The sequence below is a fragment of the Equus asinus genome, chromosome 23 (assembly GCF_041296235.1).
Source record: "Equus asinus isolate D_3611 breed Donkey chromosome 23, EquAss-T2T_v2, whole genome shotgun sequence".
NCBI classification, from domain to species: Eukaryota; Metazoa; Chordata; class Mammalia; order Perissodactyla; family Equidae; genus Equus; species Equus asinus.
In genome coordinates this window covers 66,863,551-66,887,077 of record NC_091812.1, presented here as the reverse complement: position 1 = coordinate 66,887,077, position 23,527 = coordinate 66,863,551, and the positions used below count along the sequence as shown (strand labels likewise).

Here is a 23,527-nt window from a genome sequence, read left to right as displayed (position 1 = left end):
CTGAGGAGTGATCAGCGGCTTCAAACTGCAGGGGAAATGGAGTTCACTGAAATCATCTAGCCAAATCCTTAAACAAATAAAAAAGCAAACAGTAACAAAACAGGCCATGTGGAGGGGATAGGGTAATCAGTATCCAGCTTCTACAATATATTACCTAAAATGTTCAGTTTTCAACAAAAAGTTATAAGATGTGCAAAGAAACATCAAACTGTGATACATACACAGTAAAAAGGGCAGGAAAAACAAACTGCCTGTGAGAGAGCCGAGATGTCAAATTTAGCAAAGATGTAAAAGCAGCTATTGTAAATATATTCAAAGAACTAAAGGAAACCATGCTTAAAGGAAACCATGATGACAATGGCATCAAATTGAAAATATTAATAAAGAAGAAGAAATTATTTACAAGAACCATATGGAAATTCTGGAGTTGAAAAGTACAATAGGCAAAATGAAAGATTCATTAGGACTTGATGGTAGATTTGAACTGGCAAAAGAATCAGCAAACTTGGAGGTAGATTTATACAGATTATGCAATCTGAATAACAGAGAGAAAAAGAATGAAGAAAAATAAACAGACTCAGAGAAATGTTGAACACCATTAAACTCACCAACATATGCATAAGAGAAGTACCGGAGGAGAGGAGAGACTAAAAGGAGCAGAAAAAAAATTAGAAGTAATGGCTGAAGACTTTCCAAATTTGATGAAAAACATTTATCTACATATCCAAGAAGCTCAATGAACTCCTAGTAGGAGATGCCCACTCAAGCACATCACAGTAAAAATGGTCAAAGACAAAAACGAAGAGAAAAATTTGAAAGCAGCAAAACAAACAAAACCCCCAACTCATTACATATAAGGGAACCTCAATAAGTTTAACTAGGTGACTTATAAGAAACATTGGAAGCCAGAACATACTGACGTATTCAAAGTGCTGACATCAAAGTGCTGACATCAAAGTGCTGACATTGGAGGCCAGAACAAACGATATTCAGTGTTCAAAGAAAATGCCCTGTGAAACAAGCATTCTATAGCCAGGAAAACTATCTTTTAAATCAAGGGGAAATAAATACATTCCCAGAAGTGAATATACATTCAAAAGAAAGGAACACACAAGAACTGAGAGAATTCATTGAGAGCATACTCAACTTACAAGAAATATTAAAGGAAGATTTTTAGGGTGAAAGTAAATAACCACAGACGGTAATGTGAATCCACATGAAAAAACAAAGAGCAGTGATAAAGGCAATTATGTAATTATGAAAGTATAAATTCATATTCTATTAACTGAATCAAAAAGCAATTGTATAAATTGTATATATAAAATATATATATTTATTTATATTCTTGGGCCTATAATGTAGAAATGTAATATATTTGACAGCACCAAGGCAGTAGGTCAGTGCAAAGCTGTATTGGAGTAAGGAAATTATGCCAGATGGTAATTCAAACCCAGAGGAACAGATGAAGAGAATCAGAAATGGTAAATAGGAAGGTTAATATAAAAAGCTACAAATTTACACTTCCTTTCTTTTCTCAGCTTGTATAATAGGCATAAAATTATATGTAATAATAATTATAACAATGTATTGTTAGTTTTAAACATATATAAAAGCAGTATGTGTAAACAAATAGCACAAAAAAGGCAAAGAGGGAATAGACCTATATGGGAGTAACATTTCTATATACATTTGGAATTAAGTTAGTATAAATCTGAAGTAGATTCAGGTAAGTTAAGATATATATGGTAAGTCCTAGGGAGAGCACTAAGAAAATGATTTCTTAAAATATACTAAAAAGTCATTAAAATATTACACTAGAAAATATTCACTTACTGCAAAAGAAAGCAATAAAGGAACAAAAAAGACATAGATGGAAAACAAAATAAAATGGCAGATTTATATATATGCAACTATATCAATAATCACATCAAATGTGAATGGATAAAACAATCCAATCAAGAGGCAGTATTTGTCCAGCTGGATACAAAAGCAAGACCCAACAATATGCTGTATATAGGACCCAGACTTTAATTTGAAAATACAAATAGATTGAAAGCAAAAGAATGGAAAAAGATGTATCATATAAAACAGCAACCACAGATAGCTGGAGTCACCATACTAATCTCAGACAAAATAGATTTTCAAACAAAAATTATTAGATGTAAGGAAGGACATTTTATGGTGATAAAGAGGATCATTTCATCAGGAAGTTATGATTATAAACGTAGATGCACCTAACAAGAGAACCCTAAAACATGTGAAACAAAAACTCACTGAATTGAAGGGAGAAATAGGTAATTCAATAATACTAGTTAGAGACTTTAATATCTCACTTTCAATAAGGGATAGAACAACTAGTCGGAATATCAATAAGTAAAAAGATGACAAACAACATTATAGACCAAATTGTCCTAATAGACATCTACAGAACACTCCAGACCCAACAGCATCAGAATACACATTTTTCTCATGGGTACGTGGAACATTTTCTAGGATAGGAAATACACGCGGCCATCAAACAAGCCTCAATAAAGGATGGAACTAATACAAAATATGTCTCTGACCATAATAGAGTAAAATTAGAAATAAATAACAGAATAAAATTTTGGCAATTCACAAATATATGAAAATCAAACAACACACTCTTAAATAACCAATGAGTCAAAGAAAAAAAATCACAGTGAGAATTAGAAAATACTTTGAGATGAATTAAAATGAAGCCACAACATACTAAAACTTAAGGGATGCAGCGAAAGCAGTACTTAGATGGAAATTTATAGCTGTAAATGCCCATATTAAAAATGAAGAAAATATCAAATTAATTACTTTCCACTTTGAGACACTAGAAAAATAAGAGCAAACTAAATCCAAAGCAAGCAGAAGAAGGAAATAAAGAGTAGAGTGGCAATCAATGAAATAGTGAATAGTAATAATACAACCAACAATCAAGGATACCAAAAGTTGGTTCTTTGAAAAGATTAACAAAATTGACAAACATTTAGCTAGCTTGACCAAGAAAAAAAAAAGAACACTCAAATGACTAAAGTCAGGAATGACAGAGGGGATATTGCTACTGACCTTACAGAAATGAAAATGATTATAAGGGAATATTATGAACAATAGTTTACCAACTAATTAGACAACTTAGATGAAATCAACAAATTCTTAGAGTGATACAAACTACTGATTCTGATTCAGGAAGAAATGGAAAATGTGAATAGACCTAAATAAGAAAATAGGTTGAATTAGTAATCAAAACACTACCCACAAAGAAAAGTTGAGGCCCAGATGCCTTTGCTGGTGAATTCTACCAAACATTTAACGATGAATGTATAAGAATTCTTCATAAGCTCTTCCTCAAAACAGGAGAGGACATTCTCAGAGGCAATATTACCCTGATACCAAAATCAGACAAAGACATCACAAGAAAAGAAAACTATGGACCAATACTTCTTATGAATATAGATGCAAATTCCTCAACAAAAAAACTAGCAAACTGAATCCAGCAACATATAAAAAGGGTTATGTACCTCATCCAGGTGGGATTTATCCCAGAAATGTAGGGTTGATTTAACATCTGAAAACAAATTAATGTAATGCATCATATCAATAGAATAAAAGGACAAAATTCACATGATCATCGCAATAGACTCAGTATGTGACAACATTTAACATGACTTCAAGATGAAAACATTCAACGAATTAGGAGGGAGAAGCTAAATTTATCAACCTAGTAAAGGGCATACATGAAAAAACAATAGCTAGCATCATACTAAATGTTCAAAGGCTGAATTTCTTTCCCCCCTAAGATCAAGAACAGGACAAGGATGTTCTCTCTCACCACTTTTATTCAACGTTTTCCTGGAGGTTTTAGCCAGAGGAATTAGGCAAGAAAATGAAATAAAAGACATCTAGTTTAGAAAAGAAGATGAATGCTTTCTTTAGCGTGACATAATCTTGTATATAGAAAATCCTAAAATATGCATTAAAAAGTTAACAGAACTGGGGCTGGCCCCGTGGCCGAGTGGTTAAGTTTGCGCGCTCCGCTGCAGGCAGCCCAGTGTTTCGTTGGTTCAAATCCTGGGCGCGGACATGGCACTGCCCATCAAACCACGCTGAGGTGGCGTCCCACATGCCACAACTAGAAGGACCCACAATGAAGAATATACAACTATATACCGGGGGGCTTTGGGGAGAAAAAGGAAAAAATAAAATCTTTAAAAAAAAAAAGTTAACAGAACTAATAAGTGAGTTCAGGAAGGTTTCAAGATACAAGATCAAGAAACAAAAATAAATTTTATTTTCATAAATTTACAATTAACAATCCAAAAATGAAATTAAGAAAACAATTTCATTTACAAGAGCATCAAAAGAATAAAATTCTTAGGAATAAATTTAAAGGAAGAAATGTAAACCATACTCTGAAAACTACAAAATTTGTTGAAAGAAATTAGGGAAGATATTAATAGTTGGAAAAAATATTCCATATTTATGGATTAGAAGAGTTATTATTATTAAGATGGCAGTACTCCCCAAATTTATCTACAGAGTCAAAGGAATCCCTATTAAAATCCCAGCTGGCTTCTTTGTAGAGATTCACAAGCTGATCCTAAAATGCATATGGAAATTCAAAGAGCCTAGAGTTCCAAAAAATCTTAAAACGAACAAAGTTGCAAGATTCACACTTCCCTATTTCAAAACTGACCTGAAAGCTACTCTATCAAGGCAATGTGGTATTGGCATAAAGTAGGCAAATATATCAATGGGATAGAATTGGGAGTCCAGAAATAAACCCTAACATAGATGATTAATTGATTTCTGACAAACATCCCAAGATAATTCAATGGGGGAAAAATAGTCTTTCCAACAAAAGGTGCTAGGACACTTGGATGTCCACATGGAACAGAATGAATTTGAACATTGTCTCACTCTATACAGAAAAAGTAACTCAAAATGGATTGAAGACACAAAATGAGCTAAAACTATAAACCTCTTAGAAGAAAACATAGGCGTAAAATTTTGTGACCTTAGATTAGGCGATGGTTTCTAATATATGACACCAGAAGCATAAGCAACCAACAATAAAATAGATATGCTGCACTTGATCAAAATTAAAATATTTTGTTTCAAAGCACACCATCAAAAAAGTGAAAAGACAACCCACAGACTAGGAGAAATTTTGTGTAAGTCATGTATCTGGTAAAGGACTTATAACTAGAATATCTAAAAAACTCTAATAACTCAATAAAAAAAAGACAATCCAATTAAAAGCATGAAAACCATGCTTCTCAGGAACAATTTCTTCCTTTGTGGAAGTTGCCTTCCTGGGTTATAATCCTCACCCTGGCTCAAATCAAACTCACCTTCTCTCTCTTACCTATAGAATGGTTATTGGTTATTTTGTGCTGACACTTAGCATAATGTCCTCAAGGTTCATCCATGTTGTAGCATAGTGCAGAATTTCCTTCCTTTATAAGGCTGAATAATATTCCATTGTATGTATACACCACATTTTGCTTATTCATTCATCACTTGATGGACACTTGGGTTGCTTCCACGTTTTAGCTATTATGAATGCTGCTATGAACATTAGTGTACAAATATCTCTTTGAGACCCTGCTTTTATTTCTTCTGGGTTTATACCCAGAAGTGGAATTGCTAGGTCTTATGGCAATTCTATTTTTAATTTTTTAAGGAACTCCCATACTTTTTCCACAGTGGGTGTATCATTTTACATTCCCACAAATGGTGCACAAGAGTTCCACTTTCTCCTTGCCAATACCTGTTTTCTGTTTTTTTGATAGTAGCCATCCTAATGGGTGTGAGGTGGTATCTCATTGTAGTTTTGATTAGCACTTCCCTAATGATTAGTGATGTTGAGCATCTTTTCATGTGCTTATTGGCCACTCATATATCCTCCTTGGAGAAACGTCTATTCAAGTCCTTTGCCTGTTTTTGAATTGGATTGTTTTGTTATTGTTGAATTTTTCTGGATATTAATTTATAATCAGATATATGATTTGCAAATATTTTCTCCCATTCTGTGGGTTGCCTTCTTACTCTGTGAATAGTGTCTATTGATGTACAAAATTTTAAAATTCTCATGAAGCCCAATTTGTCTATTTTTTCTTTTGTTGCCTGTGCCTTTGGTGTCATATCCAAGAAATCACTGCTAAATCCCATGTTGTGAAGCTTTTGTTCTATGTTTTCTTCTAAGAGTTTTATTGTTTTAGGTCTTACATTTAGGTCTTTCATCTATTTTGAGAGAATTTTTGTATATGTTGTAAGAGAAGGGACCAGCTTCATTCTTTTGCTTATAGATATCCAGTTTCCCCAGCACGGTTTGTTGAAAACACTGTCCTTTCTCCATTGAATAGTCTTGGCACTCTTGTCAAAAATCATTTAACCATATATGCAAGGGTTTATTTCTGGGCTCTCTATTCTATTTCATTGGTCTATATGTCTGTCTTTATGCCAGATCACACTGTTTTGATTGTTGGTATTAGGTATTTGTTGTTGTTATTGTTGAGGAAGATTTGCTCTGAGCTAACATCTGTGCCAGTCTTCCTCTATTTGTATGTGAGTTGCTGCCATAGCATGGCCGCTGACAAGTGCTGTAGGTCTGCGCCCAGGAACTGAACCCAGGCCACCAAAGCGGAGTGTGCTGAACTTAACCACTAGGCCATGAGGCCAGCCCTGGTATTAGGTTTTGAAATCAGGAAGTGTGAGTCTTCCAATTTTGTTTTTCTTTTCCAAGATTGTTTTGACTATTTCTGGTCCCTTGAGATTCAATATGAATTTTAGGATGGGTTTTCTACTCCTCAGAAATGTCTTTGGGGTTGATGGGATTGCATTGCATCTGTAGATCACTTTGAGTAATATTGACATTTAAAAAATATCAAGTCTTCCAATCCATGAACATGGGATGTATTTCCACTTATTTATGTCTTCTAGCAATATTTTGTAGTCTTCATTGTCCAATGTTTTCATCTCCTTGGTTAAGTTAATTCCTAAGTGTTTTATTCTTTTTGATGCTATTGTAAATGAAATTGTTTTTGTAATTTCCTTTCCAGATTTTTCATTGTTTGTATATAGAAATGCAACTGATTTTTTTTTTAAAGATTTTATTTCTCCCCAAAGTCCCCCGGTACATAGTTGTATATTCTTCGTTGTGGGTCCTTCCAGTTGCGGCATGTGGGACACTGCCTCAGTGTGGTTTGATGAGCAGTGCCATGTCTGCACCCAGGATTTGAACCAACGAAACACTGGGTCGCCTGCAATGGAGCGCGCAAACTCAATCACTTGGCCACAGGGCCAGCCCCGCAACTGATTTTTATGTGTTGATTTTGTATTTTACTACTTTGCTGAATTCAGTTGTTCTAAAAATTCGAGAGTCTTTAGGGTTTTCTGCATATATGATCATATCATCTGCAAATACAGATAATTTTACTTCTTCCTTTCCAGTTGGGTGACTTATTTTTTTTTCTTGCCTAACTGCTCTGGGTAGAACTTTCAATACTATGTTGAATCGAAGTGGTGAAAGTGGGCATCCTTGCCTTGTTCCTGCTCTTAGAGGAAAAGCTTTCAGTCTTTCACCATTGAATATTATGTTCACTGTGGGTTTTTCATATATAGCCTTTATTATGTGGACATAGTTTCCTTTTATTCCTACTTTGTTGAGTGTTTTCATCATGAAAGGGTGTTGAATTTTGTCAGATGCTTTTTCTGCATCAAGATGAACATATGTTTTTTCCCCTTCATGTCACATTGATCAGTTTTCAGTGTTGAACCATCCTTCATTCCAGAAATAAATCCCACTTGGTCATGCTGTATAATCCTTTTAATATGCTGCTGAATTCTGTTTGCTAGTATTTTGTTGAGGGTTTTTTTTTTCTAACTCCTTTTTTAAACTCCTTACTCTGTGCTTTGTAATCCCTTTCTCCCCCCACTCCCTTTTTTTTTTTTCAGGTATGAGGGCCATACACGAAATGTATGGTGGGTCTTGTGGCTATGAACTCCCTTAGCTTATGTTTGTCTGGGAAAGTTTTTATTTATCCATCATATCTGAAGGATATTTTCACTGGATAGAGTATTCTTGGCTGAAAGTTTTTGTCCTTCAATGATTTGAGTATGTCACTCTAGTTTGTCCTAGCCTGTAAGGTTTCTACCAAGAAATCTGCTGAAAGCCTGATGGGGGTTCCTTTGCAGGTTATTTTCTTCTGCCTTGCTGCCCTTATTATTCTTTGTCATTCAGTTTTTCCAGTTTCAGTACTATATGCCTTGCAGGAGGTCTTTTCACATTGACATATTTAGGAGATTTGACAGCCTCTTCCACATGGATTACCTTCCCTAGGTTTGGGAAGTTCTCTGCTATTATTTCTTTGAACAAGCTTTCTACTCCATTCTCCTCTTCTCCTTCTTGAATACCTATAATTCTTATGTTGCATTTCCTAATTGAGTTGGAAACTTCTTGGAGACTTTCTTCATTTCTTTTTAGTCTTAGTTCTCTCTTCTCCTCTATCTGGAGCATTTCAACATGTCTATTTTCAGTTATATTGATATGCTCCTCTATGTTGTCCACTCTAGCATTCAGGGAATCCATATTTTGTTTTATTTCTTTCATTGTGTCTTTCATCTCTAATATTTTTGATTGATTCTTCTTTATAGTTTCAATCTCTTTTGTGAAGTAGCTCCTGAACTTGTTGAATTGTTTCTATACATTCTCTTTTACCTTGTTGAGTTTTTTGATGATAGTTGTTTGGAATTCTTTTTCATTTAGATTACATATTTCTGCATCCTCAGGACTGATTTCTGGGTACTTCTCATTTTCTCTCTGGTCTGGAGATCTAATATAATGTTTGATATTGCTAGAGGGAGTGGCTCTGCTCTTTCACATCCTGGTGTTACTTGGTCACAGTTACCGCCTATCACCACTGGGTGGGGGTCAAGAGCCATGTATTCTGAGCCCTCTGCCTTCAGCTGAAATTCCAGGGGCTGGAGCTGTTCTGAGCAGGTATGGGGAGGCGCTTTCTCCTGCGTGCTCTCAGGGTTTTCTCCCTCTGCTCTTGCTATCTGCTCTTTTGGGGTAATGGCTTGATAAGGTCACCCACCCGTAAAGCTTTTGCCCCAGTAGAGGGCTTCCCTCTAGGCTGCAAGGGCCCTTGGGAGTCCTTGATGTTCCCATAAACAAACATCCCCTCCCCTGTTCTTTCCCTCTCAGAGACCTCCCTCAGTCCCAGATCGCAGTCTTTAGGGGAGGAAGTGAAGTTTTCTCTTATCCCCTTCCGCCACCTCCGAGGTGGGGCTCCAGCCTCTCTGTCCTCCGTCCTATGGCTGCCTGGGTCTCTCCAACGTTTTTTGTGTTGTGTTTGGATGTCCTCTGTTGGAATATGGATTTTTTTTCTTGTATGTTGGAGAGGAAAGATTACTGGAAAAACTCTCTCTGCCACGATGCTGACATCACCTGAGATCTTTGTTTTTTAATGTAGGCATTTATAGCTGTAAATTTTCCCCTTAACACTCTTTTTGGTTTTGGTATGTTGTTTTCATTTTCATTCAACTCCAAGCATTTACTAATTTCCCTTGTGTTTCTTCTTGGTCCATTGTTTTTAAAAAGTGTGTTATATAGTTTCCATGATTTTGTGAATTTTCTAATTTTATGTTATTGATTTCTAATTTATCCTATTGTAGTTGGAGAAGATACTTTGTATGACATGTATCTTTTTAATTCTGTTGAGAATTAATTTGTGGGCTAACATACAGTCTATCCTGGAAAATGTCCCATGTGCAAATGAGAAGAATGTGTATGCTGTTGTTTTTGAGTGGAGTGTTCTGTATATGTCTGTTAGATCTATTTGGTATATTGTGTTGTTTAAGTTCTCTATTTCCTTATTTGTCTTCTGTATTGTTGTTCTACCCATTATTGTGAGTGGGGTATTGAAGAATCCAACTATTATTGAAGAACTGTCTCTTTCTTCCTTCAATTCTGTCAGTTTTTGCTTCATATATTTTGATAGTCTGTCCTTCAGTACATAAATGTTTTAATTGTTATATATTCTTACTCTATTGAACATTTTTGTTAATATATAATGTCCTTCTTTGTCTCTTGTAACTTTTTTTGATTTAAAGTCTATTTTGTCTGATGTTAGTATAGCCACTCCTGCTCTCTTTTGGTTACTTTTTGCATGGAATATCTTTTTCCATCCTTTCACTTTCAACTTGTTTGTGTCTTTGGATCTCAAATGAGTGTCTTGTAGATAGCATATACTTTAATAATGTGTTTTTGCCAATCTCTGCTTTTATTGGAGAGTTTAATCCATTTACATTTAAAGTAATTACTAATAAGGAGAGACTTACTTCTGTCATTGTGCTATTTCGTTTCTATATACTTTATAGCTGTTTCATCCCTCATTTCCTGCATTCCTGTCTTCCTTTGTGTTTAGTCAATTTTTTGTAGTAAAATGTTTAAATTCCTTCCTAATTTCCTTTTGTGTATATTTTATAGCTCTTTCCTTTGTGGTTACCATGGGGATTACTTTTAACATCCTAAGGTTTTAATACTCTAATTTGAATGTGAAGCTTAATTTCAGTAACATAAAACACTCTGCTTCTTTACAGCTCCATAGTCACCCCTTTTAGTTGTTGATGTCACAAAATTACATCTTTGTACACTGCATGCCCAAAAACCTAAACTAGTAATTCTTTTAGTCTTCTAAATTATATAGAAAATAAGATTTGAAGTTACAAACCAAAGTTACAATAATTTTAGCTTTTACATTAATATTTTTCTTTAAATCTATTAGTCTCTTAAGTCACGAAGAAAACAAAAGTATAGCTACAAACCATTGTTACAATAATAGTAGCTTTTATAATTGTACATGTATTTACCTAGATTGAGATCTTTATTTCTCCATATGACTTGAAGTTACTGTCTAGCATCCTTTTGTTTCACCTTGCAGGACTCCCTTAAGCATTTCTTGCAGGGAAGATCTAATGGTCATGAACTCCCTCAGCTTTTGTTTATCTGAGAATATCTTGATTTATTCCTCACTTTTGAAGGACAGTTTTGCAAAATATAGGATTCTTGGTTGACAGTTTTTTTCCTTTTAGCACTTTTAGAATATATTGACCCATCTTCTGGCCTCCAAAGCTTCTGATGAGAAATCTGCAGATAATCTTATTGAGGATCCCCTGTGTGTGATAATTCACTTCTCTCCTGCTGCTTTCAAGAGCTGCTGTTTGTCTTTTGGAAGTCTGATTATAATATGTCTCAGTGTAGGTCTCTTTGAGTTAATCTTGCTTGGAGTTTGTTGAGCTTCTTGGATATTTATATTCATGTCTCTGTTCCAATTTGGGAAGTTTTCAGCCATTATTTCTTCAAATATTCTCTCGGTTTCTTTCTCTCTTCTCCTTCTGGGACTCCTGTGATTCATATGTTGGTACTTTTGGTGGTACCCCATTGGTCTTGTAGGCTCTATTCACTTTCCTTCAATTTTTTTTTCTTTTTGCTCTTCAGCCTTAATAATGTTCACTGTCCTATCTTCAAGTTCACTGATTCTTTCTTCTGCATGCTCCAGTCTGCCTTTGAATCCTGCTAGTGAGTTTTTAATTTCAGTTATTATACTTTTCAGTTCCAGAATTTCTTTTGGTTGCTTTTTAGGTTTTCTCTTTATTGATATTTTCATTTTGTTCACACATCATTTTCTTGACTTTCTCCACATCTTCCTTTAGTTCTTTGAGCATCTTTAAGACCATTGTTTTAAATTCTTTGTCCAATATATCTTCTATTAAGTCTTTTTCAGGGAGAGATTGTGTTGAATTATCTTTTTCCTTTGAATGGGCCATACCTTCCTGTTTCTTTTTATGCTATATTATAATTTTCTGTTGAACACCGGACACTTGAATTTAATAATGTGATAATTCTGGAAAGCAGATTCTCTCCCTTCCCCAGGGTTTGTTTTTTGTTATTGTTTTTTCATTTTCCTTTTTTTGGATTGTTGTAACCTCTCTGTGCTGAGAATCAGCCTGAAGTGTAAACTTAATGTCTTCTTATGTCTTTTCTGAGCCTTTCCTTGGGCATATACAGTCATTTTCTAGTATTCTTTGTATAGGCAGTTGTTTTTGAATGTCCTAGTCTTTAATGTCTGGCTCCCAAAGGGGAAAAACAAAAAAATAAAGGAAGGGAGAAAGGGTGCTGGCTCTTTAAATCTCCTGGAAGTCACTGAGCCAGAGGGGGGAGGGGCTTGCAACAATGGGGCAGAGGTGAAGCCACAACGTCTGCCTGCCTCTTTGTCTGCACTTCTGTAATGAGAAGCCATGATCAGAGCACAGATCCCCAATACCTGGAGGACAGAGTCCTTTTTGCTCACTCTTGCTCCCACATGCTGTGTGTGAGCTGATCCAGCAACATGTGCACAGTTGCCTACCATGTGGCTGGGGGTGGGGGATGTGTAGCTGCTATGGTACTAAGAGCTGAAATTGAATGAAATTGACCACAGTTTACTGTCCGAGCCTTCCTCTCAATCTTGTAAGCCTTCAACAGACTCCAGAGCTCCAAAATAATTACATCAGAGAGATTCTACCAGTGCAATTGTTGTTTGGTGGGGATACAGATTCCTGGTGCTTCCTACTCCATAATCTTCCCAGAATCCTCTAGGAATAGAATCTTAAGAATTTTCTGAATTAGCTCTGGGGTTTCTAGAACTGGCTCTCTTATCTGATAAGAGTTAAAGACACTAATGACTCTATTTCTGATGGCAAAGAGAGCACAGATAGTCCATGATGTGATCTGGCAATAGAGATGTAAAATATCATCATTGGATACTTCTAATCAAATACTTATAAGAAGCAAGGATCTAAGTGACAATGTATATGATGCTTTTGAACATTTTTGTCAAACTAATGAGTATAACGAAATTTGCTGGTTGCTTCTAATGTCACTGGACAAAGTGGGGAAAGAAAAGGATGGCTCAGAGATTTGAATTCCCAGCTCAGGTGCCACATAAATTATCTGAAAGCTTCTATGTCTTCCCTTAAAGAAACTCTTATCTCCTGTCGCCACAGGGCTAAGATTGCTGAAAATCAAACCCAGAATCTCATTTTTCAAGTGGCTGACTTACAGTGCAAACTGAATTCCCAGCTTTGCAGGGTGTCTACTGTTAAAGTAAGGGCACTGATTGGGAAGGAATGGGATCCTGAAAGTTGGAATGGGGATGTGTGGAAAGACCTTGATGAAGCTAGGGATATTAAACTCATAAATTCTGATGAGTCTTCTTTGCCAGTAGAAGCAGCCTCTCTACCTCAGTCTGAGGAAATTAACCCTACATTGTCTCAGGAAACTATAATGGCCTCCCCAGAGGCAGCTGCCTTTCCAAGACAATGCCAGTTCTCCTCAGAATCCACCTCCACCACCCTTCTTTGCTTCTAGACCTATGGCTTTTGCTAGTTAGTCTTGGTATTCCTAGAAGTGAAATAGATAAGAAGGCTACTAAGTTCTTACTTGATCTGTATAAGCAGAAAAGCTCTAGGTCAAGTGAACAAAAGTCAAACCTAAATTATAAAAACAGGCACTGCTGCTGAGTCAATTCCAAGACATGAGCCCAGTTTACAGACTCAGAACTCCTTGACTGAAGGGGAGGCTGGGTGCCCTTGAGGAAGGACCCTGGTATACTGCCAAAACTTTATAATGTTAATGGGTGTCCCAGCCTTTCCCAAAGGAACCTATGGCCTTTACTGGTGTGATTGTGCCTTGCGGAAAAGGGAATAATGAGACCTTTTGGGGACTACTGGACATTGTCCCTGAACTGACACTAATTCCAGGAGACTCAAAATGTCACCATGGTCCACTAGAGTAGGGGCTTATGAAGGTCACATAATGAATAAAGTTGGCAGTGGGCCCAGTCGGTCCCCAAATTCATCCTGTGGTTATTCCCCAAGTTCCAGAACTGTACTTGGAATAGATATACTAAGTAACTGGAGGAATTCCCACACTGGTTCCCTGACCTATGGAGTAAGGGCTACCATGGTGGAAAAGGCTAAGTGGAAGCCACTAGAACTGCCTCTACATAGAAAAATAGTAAAGGCAGTACTGCATTCCTGGAGGGATTTCCGAGGTTAGTGCCACCAATAAGGACTGAAAAGATGCAGGGGTGGTGATTTGCACCACATCCCCATTCAGGTGGCCATACCTTGTAAGAGCAGGAAAAAGTTCTCCAGGAGGCTGTATATACTCTGAATCAGTACCAGGTATAAGGTGCTGTTTCTCCTATAGCCAGGATTCACAGGTCCAGGAATCAAGGGGTGAAACTGGGAGTTGTACCACTCACTATTACCCCTGGTGATCCACTAACAATATATTTGCTTCCTGTCCCCATGACCTTATACTCTGCTGGCCTAGAGGCCTTAGTTCCAAAGGAAGGAATGCTTCCACCAGGAAACACAATAATGATTCTGTTAAACTGGAAGTTAAGAAGTTAAGTTAAGTTAATCTGGCCATTTTGGACTCCTCATGCCTCTGAATCAACAGGTAAAGAAAGGTAGTCTCCTGACTACCAAGAGAAGTTGGACTGTTACTCCACAATAGAGGAAGGAAAAGAATGTCTGGAATACAGGAGATTCCTTATGGTCTCTTAGTATTGCCATGCCCTGTGGTTAAAGTGAATGGAAAACTACAACTACGCAATCTAGGCAGGGCTACTAGTAGCCCAACTCCTTCAGGAATGGTTTGGGTCACTCCACCAGGTAAAGAACCACGACCAGCTGAGGTGCTTGCTGCGGACAAAGGGAATATGGAATGGGTAGTGGAAGAAGGTAGTTAGAAATACCAGTGACAACCATGTGACCAGTTACAGAAATGAGGACTGTAACTGTCATGAGTGTTTCTTCCTTGTTATGTTATGAATATGTTTGTGTGGGGTATGTGTACGTATACATAATATAATATCTTTGTTTTCTCCCCTCTCTTATCCCCTATCATGTAACTTGAGCTGCACTGACTTTATATTATAGTATTTAAGTATTCTTAATTTTACATGAAAGTATTTAAGTTATGGGATATCAAGGAGAAGAGTTAACATCATTTAAGGACTTTGCATCCTCTTCTGGAGAAAGGGTTAGTGTGTTTTCATTTGTATGCAGGATAGTTGTGCATCAGTTAGAAGTATGGCCTTCTTATTGTCTTTATTTAGATGTGTGTCTAGATGCCAAGTTGACAGGTGGTGGACTTGTGATAGTTAATTTTATGTTTCAATTTGACTAGACCATGGAGTGCCAAGATATTTTGTCAAACGTTATTCTGGCTATTTTTGAGGGGGTCTTTTTGGATGAGATTAACATTTTAATCAGAAGAGTAAAGAAGATTGCCCTCTATAATGTTGGTGCGCCTTATCTAATCAGCTGATGGCCTGAACAGAACAAAAAACTGACCCTCCCCTGAGTAAGAGGTAATTCTCCAGCAGAATGCCTTCAGACTTCATCTGCACCATCACCTCTCCTAGGTCTTGAGCCTGCTGGCCCCCACTGCAGATTTTGGACTTCCCAGCCTCCATAATTGCCTGTGCCAATTCCTCACAATAAATCTCAATACCTCTCTCTCTCCATACATACACACATACATACACACACGCACACACACATATATATTCTCCTATTGATTATGTTTCTCTGGAGAACCCTGATTAATACAGTATGGTATATGAATTACACCTTAATAAAGCTACTAGGGAATAACTGATAGAACTAAAGAAAGAAATAGACTAGTCCACAGTTATAGTTGGATGCTTCACACCCATCTTTCAACAACTGATATACACAAAATCAGCAAGGGTATAGAACTGAACATCACCCAATGAACAAGTTCTAAACACCATTTATAGGACATTCTACCAAACAGCAGCATAATATATACTTTAAAAAAGTATTTATAGAACATATACCATGGTAGATCATATCCTAGCAAATCCAAAATAACTGAAATACCAAGTATGTTCTCTGACCACAATTGAATCAAAGTCAAAATTAATAACATGAAAAAGATAACATGAACATATTCAAATCCTTGAAATTTCCTCAAATACTTTTCAAACTCTCAAGACTTTTAATATAGAAATATTAAAAAGTTCTTTTGTTGCCTCACAGTTCCCTAAGACTGTTTTTTGTTTTTGTATCTATTTTCTCTCTGCTATTCAGATTGGGTAAATTCTGTTGGTCTGTCCTCTATTTCAGTGATTCTCTCCTCTTTTACCTCTACTCTACTAGTGAGCCCATTCAGTCAAAAAAAATTTTTTTGTTTTGGTTATTATATTTTTGTTATATAATTTTAATTTGCTTTTCATAATTTTCATCTCATTGCTTAGATTTTTCTATTTTTTCATTTGTTTCAAAAGATTTTATACTTGCTTGTTAAAGCATTTTATAATGCTGGCTTTAAAATTCTTAGAAATTCCATTATCTCATTCAATTTGGTGTTTCTGTTGATTTTCTTGGCATTTTTGATAATTGATATTATATTAGAGACTGTGGATCCTATTTAATCTTCTTTTTCTTTTAGGAGTGGAGGTTTAGCACAAGGGCCACCTAAGTATGGCTGTTCAGCTTCCCTCTGTGCTCCAGGACCACCCTGGCAAAAATGGAGCACTTACACTGTTTCATTGCAGATGGCTGGGTAGAAGTTCAGCTCCCTGTTTTTGCTGCTGACATCTTCCTAGCTAAACTGGATCACCAATTCACATCTACTTGTTGCCTCTTAGTGGGAGTTTTAGCCCAGCTCTTGGCTGGGCACCATGGACACCTGGAGAGAGAAAGGAGGGGGCAAGCAGAGTGCTAGTCACCCCCACCATCTACCACCTTACTTTACCTCATTGACCCCAGAGGGATGGAAGGTCACCTCCCCACTTGGCCCCCTGGCACCAGGGGAGGAGTGAAGCAGAGTATTGACTACCTTACCTAGCAACACCTTGTTCTGACTTACTGATACCCACTGGGTGTGAAGACTCAGGTTTCCACTGGGCCCTCTTGACGGGGGTTGGGGAGAGTGGAGGGCTGACTAGCCCTGCTTCACTCTGCCTGTTCAGTCTCATTCAGCTCCCTCTTGAGCTTGGCTGACACCAGGGGTCAGGTGGAGAAGAGTGGAATGCTCTCTATGAGTGTGGGTGCTAGGCATTGCTAACTGGGTGAATGGGTAGTGGTGGTGGTAGTAGTGAAGTGTAGTGTAATTAGCCTCATAATGCACCTCCTCATTAAGTTTTGTTACTGAAGAGTGGGGGTTCAAATCACTGTAGGACCCCACTGACACTACTATAGGGGTGTGGAATAAGAGAGTGGGGAAATTGGAGCACTGCCTGTTTCCACCTAGCGGAGGAGGGAAGATCAGCTCTCCACTCAGCCTACCGACACCACTTGCAGTTAGAGGGCTACCTTCTGCTTCGCAGAGTAGGGGATAATAAGATGGAAGATCAGCTCTCTGCTTGGCCCTATGAAACTGTGGAGTGTGATGAGGTTTTTACATTGGTGCTTGGTTGGAGTAGGGTGGTATTGCCACAAGTTTTCTGATGTTAGCCTAAACTTTTCCTAGTCATTTGGCTAGGGAGAACAGAATTTTCTTGTTTCTTGGAGGGTTTTTGGTCCATGCTGGTTGGGCTGTTCCTGGTTGGAGGCTTCTCCAGCACCCTAGTCAGTATATATGGGAAACAGCAGTAACAAAGGGAACACACTGTGTGGCTCAATAACAGTCTTCCTTCACATTCAGATTCTGCCCATGCTTGTTTGTTGTGTTAGGTCAAGTTTTTCGTGGTAAGAGGGAGAGCCTAGGAGGAAGAGGGCTATTCTACTTTGGCTGGAAATGAAGAGGCATTTTTTTCCTCTATAATTATTTTATTAAATTATTATAAATGTACAAGAGCTTCTTTTTTTCTTTTCTTTCTGCTTTTTCTCCCCAAATCCCCCAAGTATATAGTTGTATATTTTAGTTGTGGGTCCTTCTAGTTGTAGTATGAGAGACGCCGCCTCAGTGTGGCCTGATGAGTGGTGCCATGTCTGCACCCAGGATCCAAACTGGTGAAACCCTGGGCTGCCGCAGTGGAGTGTGTGAACTTAACCACTCGGCCATGGGGCTGGCCACAAGAACTTCTTAACTCTACACATGCACTTAAATTCTTTAAAAAGAAACTGTCATCCTGGCTAGTAGCGTTTCAATATTTTAAGAAAATTGTTTTAAAAGATTTCACATAACACCTGAAACTTACACATTTAACATTATCAAGGAAGGAATGTTTCTAAATTATTACCAATACCACCAGAAACAATTAAAAAGGTAAGAAACTGTCTCAAAGGCATTTTTTTTACAGTCCTTCCTCTATAATAATGTTATTAAATAATGCAATCCATTCACAAAACACCTCTCTGCATCTTCTCTCGTGTCTTCTGCCATATCACTCCATATTTACGCATATCTAAGTTTTCTAAACATTATTTTCATAACCTGAAGCTCTTCTGTTACTTATCAGCTCTTGTCCTCTCCAAGTGATACAGTGAAGTCCATGGCAAATAGGGTAAGAAGCTCATAACCCTCCCTCATAACCCTCATTTCCTCCACTGCCTCCTAGACCATAGTTTCCTCCACCATTTGGTCCCCCCTATGTTCCTGCTGCCACCAAAATTTCCACTCTTCATTAGACCATAGTTATAAGGTTGCTAGTTGTGATTTCCAAAATCATTGTAATTTCCACTTCCATAATTTCTTCCTCCAGCGTTGTCATAACCACCTCCATAGCCCCCACCCTGGTTGCCTTATCTAGGTCCTCCACCACTGTATCTTCTTCCTCCTTAGTAACCAGTGCTACTTCCAGAACTCCCACCTCCAGAACCTCCTTCACACCCATTATAGCCATTCCCAAATCCATGTCCTCCCAAATCCATGTGCTCCACCAGATCCTCCTCTAAATTTGCTTTCTGATCCTGGTCTAAAATTTCCACTGCCTCTGCATGAATCCTTCCAACTACAGTAGGCTCCTCTGCCACTCCTAGAACTTTGGACTTCCTGCATTTCTTGTCTAGACAACACCTTTCTTATTTTTATTTATTTTTTTGAGGAAGATTAGCCCTGAGCTAACATCTGCTGCCAACCCTCCTCTTTTTGCTGAGGAAGACTGGCCCTGAGCTAACATCCGTGCCCATCTTCCTCTGCTTTACATGTGGGACGCCTACCACAGCATGGCTTGCCAAGCGCTGCCATGTCCGCACCCAGGATCTGAACCAGCGAACCTGGGCTGCCGAAGCAGAACATGTGCACTTAACCGCTGCGCCACAGGGCTGGCCCCAGCACCTTTCTTAATGCTTACCGCTGATGGTATGGTATTTCTGCAGAACAACTTTATCCACAGGATCACGATCATCAAAAGTAATTAAGCCAATACCGCTTTTCTTTCCAGACTGTAAGTAATTATCTCAAATGGTATCAACTTTTCTATATTCCTTGCAGTAATCTTGAAGGTGATGTTCCTTAGTATCTTCTTTAATTTCACCAACAAACAGCTTCTTCACAGTTACACAAGTACCAGGTTTTCCAGATTTCTCTCATTACAGCACATCTCGGCTCCAGCTTTCTCGCATCAATTGAATGAGATCTTGCAGCCATGGTGGCATCAACCTCAGCCATGGATGAAGAAGTTACAAAACCAAGTAAATACTCTTGATCTTTTGCTTGCAGGGTCCCTCATTACCAGACAGTCTGTAAGTTTTCTCCATAGCTCACAGTAGACTTTCCTCTGTAGTTTCAAAGCTTAAACCACCAATAAAGAGTTTACAGAAACGCCCCTCTTCTCTCTTCATAGCAGACTCAGTCACTTCAGCTGGATTTCAGCCCAGAGAGATGAGTAAGATCTCTGCCAAGGAGCATGAACACACTTATCCCAGCACTGTTGTCTTGAGGCATCTGTTTCTTGATGGTCTCTGCTTTGGTGTAATATATGCAAAGGCCTTCCATACCACAAGATAGTTTTCAAAATCATTTATATTTCATCATGTTACATTTCTGATTTGTATTTTTTTTAAAGATTTAATTTTTTTCCTTTTGTTCCCCAAAGCCCCCCAGTACATAGTTGTATATTCTTAGCTGTGGGTCCCTCTAGTTGTGGTATGTGGGACGCTGCCTCAGCGTGGCTCGGTGAGCAGTGCCATGTCCGCACCCAGGATTCGAACCTACGAAACACTGGGCCGCCTGCAGCGGAGTGTGCGAACTTACCCACTCGGCCACGGGCTGGCCCCTGATTTTTCTTTTTATATTTTTTTTTGTGAACTAGTTTAATTCCCCAGATAAGTAACTATATTCTTAAGCATTCGAAACTGTTCTGAAATCACCTCAGTTTTCTCCCTTTCTTCCTGTCTCACTTGCTTCCTTCTTACTTTATTGACTTTCCCCTTTAGTTCCATTCAGCTGACTTGCATCACTGTGACATGATTATTATAGTTTTATATTAAAATGCTAATAAAGCAAATTCAGCTGTATTATTTATTACCATTTTCTTGATATCACCAATATAGTCATCCAGATAAATATTAGAATTACTTTATGGTGTTGAAAATACTATTTTAATTGGATTATATTAGATTTATAGCTCATGAGAGACCTTGAATTTAGGCTTCTTTTAAAATTTTATATAAGAATATGTGTAATTCAGCATACATAATGAGTGCAAAAAAGGAGTGATGCAAGATTTCGGAAACATATGTGACATGCTTCTCCCCCAAATTTATTATAAAAATTATCTCAATCAAGCATTTAGGTCTAATTTTGCCCCATTTGAGGCAAAAAACCTTTTTGAGTACTTTCCTCCAGGCCGTGTGAATGGTGCAGCTTTCCCCCGCCTGGCGGGAACAGGCGCCAGTCCCGGCCCCTGCAGCGCACAGCTTCCCTCAGGCGGCGCAGGCGCGCTGGGCGGCGCTCAGACGCCGGAGGCCCCTCCGCTCCGGTTCCCGCGGCCTGAAGCTTCTCTCGGCCGGAGGAAGCGAAGGGCTGTCCTGGCTGTGCCCCAGCCCTCAGGGTTCACTGCTCCTCAGTGTCTCACGTTCAGCGCCTTCGAACCAGCTGTTGCATCTATTTTGTCCTTTTTAAAGCTCTTTTAGGCAGGAGGCTACTCTGGTTCCTGTTACTTCATTTAGAGAAGAAGCAAACAGGAAGTAACTTGAAAACACTTCTGTCTGTTCCCAGAAGGGTGTATTTCTACAGAGACTCTTGTTCCGTTACATCTAATCAACGGTTTCTGTTGGTAAAACAGTTTTAATTATTGTAGCTTTAAATGTCTCCACGTTTAGTTTCTCCTCGGTTTTCTTCGAATTATTGTTTTTTCCATAAACTTGAGAATCTTCCTCTTTAAAAAGGAAAAAGGGCAGGACCGTCGGCGTTTTTCAGAAGTGCATTCACTCCGCGTCGTCACTTAAACGTAAAAGCCCGGCGGGAGTCCGCACCAGGGAGGACGAGCACACATCCAGGTGACCAACGTCTTCTTTTTTTTTAACAGCAATTTAAATGAAAATTACAAGAACCTGTAGGTTAAAAAGAAAACTCGTAGTGCTCACCTGAGGCCCCATTCTCACGTGCCCGAAAGGCCGTTTGACTTGACTTGTCTGACTTCCCCAGATCCCGCAAGAGCCCAAGCGGCTGTGGCGCGGGCCCGCGGCGCTGAGGAGATGACGACCAGCGCCACCAAACTCCGGGTCAGCGACGAGGCGTCTGCGCGGTCGAGCCCGCGCCCGGGGCATTGTGGGGAGCGTAGTTCCGCGGCCCAAGCTTCGGGGCATTGTGGGTATTGACGCGCCCCGCCCCAGGGCATTGTGGGTCGCGCAGGCCGTCCCGGAGCATTGTGGGTGGTGCGTCCCGCCGTGGTCTCTCAGAGCGGGCTGACTGCGCTCGGGCGCCGGGGTGAGCGCGCCGACTGTGGCCGCCCTCTCTGGGGAGGGAGGGTCAGGAGAGCCGGGCGAGAGCGGCGGGGGAGGGCCCGCTGCGGTGGCCGGTTCCTTGAGGTCTGACTGTCCGGGCGGGGTCGGGTGCGGTCCGCCCGGGATCTCGGGTCGCGCTCCGTCCGCCGCGCCGGGGGCCCAGCGTCCTGTCCTGGATTTGGGGGACACGAGCTGCCCTGGCTCGGAGCAGACGTCCCACTGCTGGGGCGCGCGGCCGGGCGGTGTCCCCCGTGGTGATGGGGGCGCCGCTTGGCCTCAGGGCCCGGCTTTTGGGGGAAGGCTTGGCCTGGGCCGGACCCCCAGACGTGCCTTGATGGTGGGGGGCGGCGAGGGCCGAACGACTTGAGTCAGCGGCCTTGGGGCCCGCGAGCTCCTGGGGGAGTTGAAGGGCCTGGCGGGGTCGGACATCCGGGGTTGCGCGGGGCGTCCCTGTGTCCAGATCGGCGACTGCCGCAGCGGTCTGGCTCATCCGGTGCCGGGGCCTTCCGGGAGCATGGGGGGGGCAGCGGACCCCGGGGCAGGGCACTTTCTCCAAGCCCCAGGGGGCTGCCTGCTGAGCCCCTGAATTACTCGGGCTGGGAGAGGGCGTGGGGGTTAGACATCCAGGCTTAAGTTCTTCTTATCAGCTTTCATGATGAAAACACCGCAAACGTACCCAGGAGTAGCCGCGAAGTTCCATGGATTCGCCGCTCAGATTGACCACTTATCGATGAGAGTTCTGTCCTTTCTCCCCCAAATCCGCAGCCCCAAGTGTGCATCTCTTTGGGTGCATCTGCCACCCCCTGACTGTGGCCCGCGGGCCGTCCTTCCCTCCCCTGCCTCGTTCTGATACCTTACTTTAATGAGGGTCTCCAGCCTGCCGCCTGGGCTCGGAGAGAAGCCTGAGGCTGGAGATGCTTCTGCTGTGCCCTGGTCTTCCCTGGAGCTCTCTGCTCCCCACCCCCCACACCCAGGGGCGATCCGGGAGGGGAGAACGCCTAGGGGCCTGGCAGCCCGTCTCTGGTGGGCACCGCTTCCTTGTGTTCTGGTGACGTTTTCCCCATAATGGAGAGTGATTGCTTTGCTCCTCGATTCTTGGGCCTTGTAACGTCCCTTCTGGGGCTCAGAGCTGCAGGGTTCCCAGACAGCCAGGCCTGTACTTAAAGGGGCACATCCCTGCACAGGGGTCCTCCTGGGGCGCATCCCCCTGCCCTCATTCAGGGGCTTTCCAGCATCTTCAGGGAATTCTCCCGCGTTGTTTCTGTCCACCTGCTTCACAGGGTTGTCTCCTCGGATCTTTGGAGTGCTGGCAAAACAGTGGTGCTGAGAAGTGCCGTTTTGAAAGCCTTCTGTTCACTGCCATATCGTATTTCCTCAGCCGTCTTGCACGTTAGCTAGTAGAAGTCTCCTTTTATGGAGAGCGAAGGGGGGTAGTAGAGGATTAAGTAGCTTCCACTTTGGAGCTGGCTGTTCTTTAACTTTCAGAGTTTTAATGAAAATTTCAAAAGAGGTGTACTGTTTTTCGAGTTTGTCTCATACATCTAATGCTGATAAAGATAAGACATTCGTTCACTTTCTCCTGATCCTTGATCTCAGC

The 23,527-nt window shown here is 40.2% G+C and overlaps 1 protein-coding gene and 1 pseudogene across 17 annotated transcripts in view; one reads left to right on the top strand and one right to left on the bottom strand.

The window, feature by feature from the left end:
• Positions 1-23,527, top strand: part of ZNF169 (zinc finger protein 169) — a 124,658-nt gene that overhangs the window by 43,968 nt on the left and 57,163 nt on the right. For 3 of the 17 annotated variants that reach the window (XM_070496020.1, XM_044756968.2, XM_014857721.3), the window contains exon 1: positions 21,823-21,913. The exons of 3 other annotated variants lie outside the window; for them this stretch is intronic. The gene's annotated coding sequence lies outside the window, so the exon portion shown is untranslated. Of the gene's footprint in view, positions 1-21,822; positions 22,015-23,527 lie in introns of those variants that run through there. 11 more of the 17 variants (XM_070496021.1, XM_070496017.1, XM_070496023.1 and 8 more) reach the window with 7 other exon arrangements.
• On the bottom strand, positions 18,417-19,969 carry LOC106846173 (heterogeneous nuclear ribonucleoproteins A2/B1-like; annotated as a pseudogene).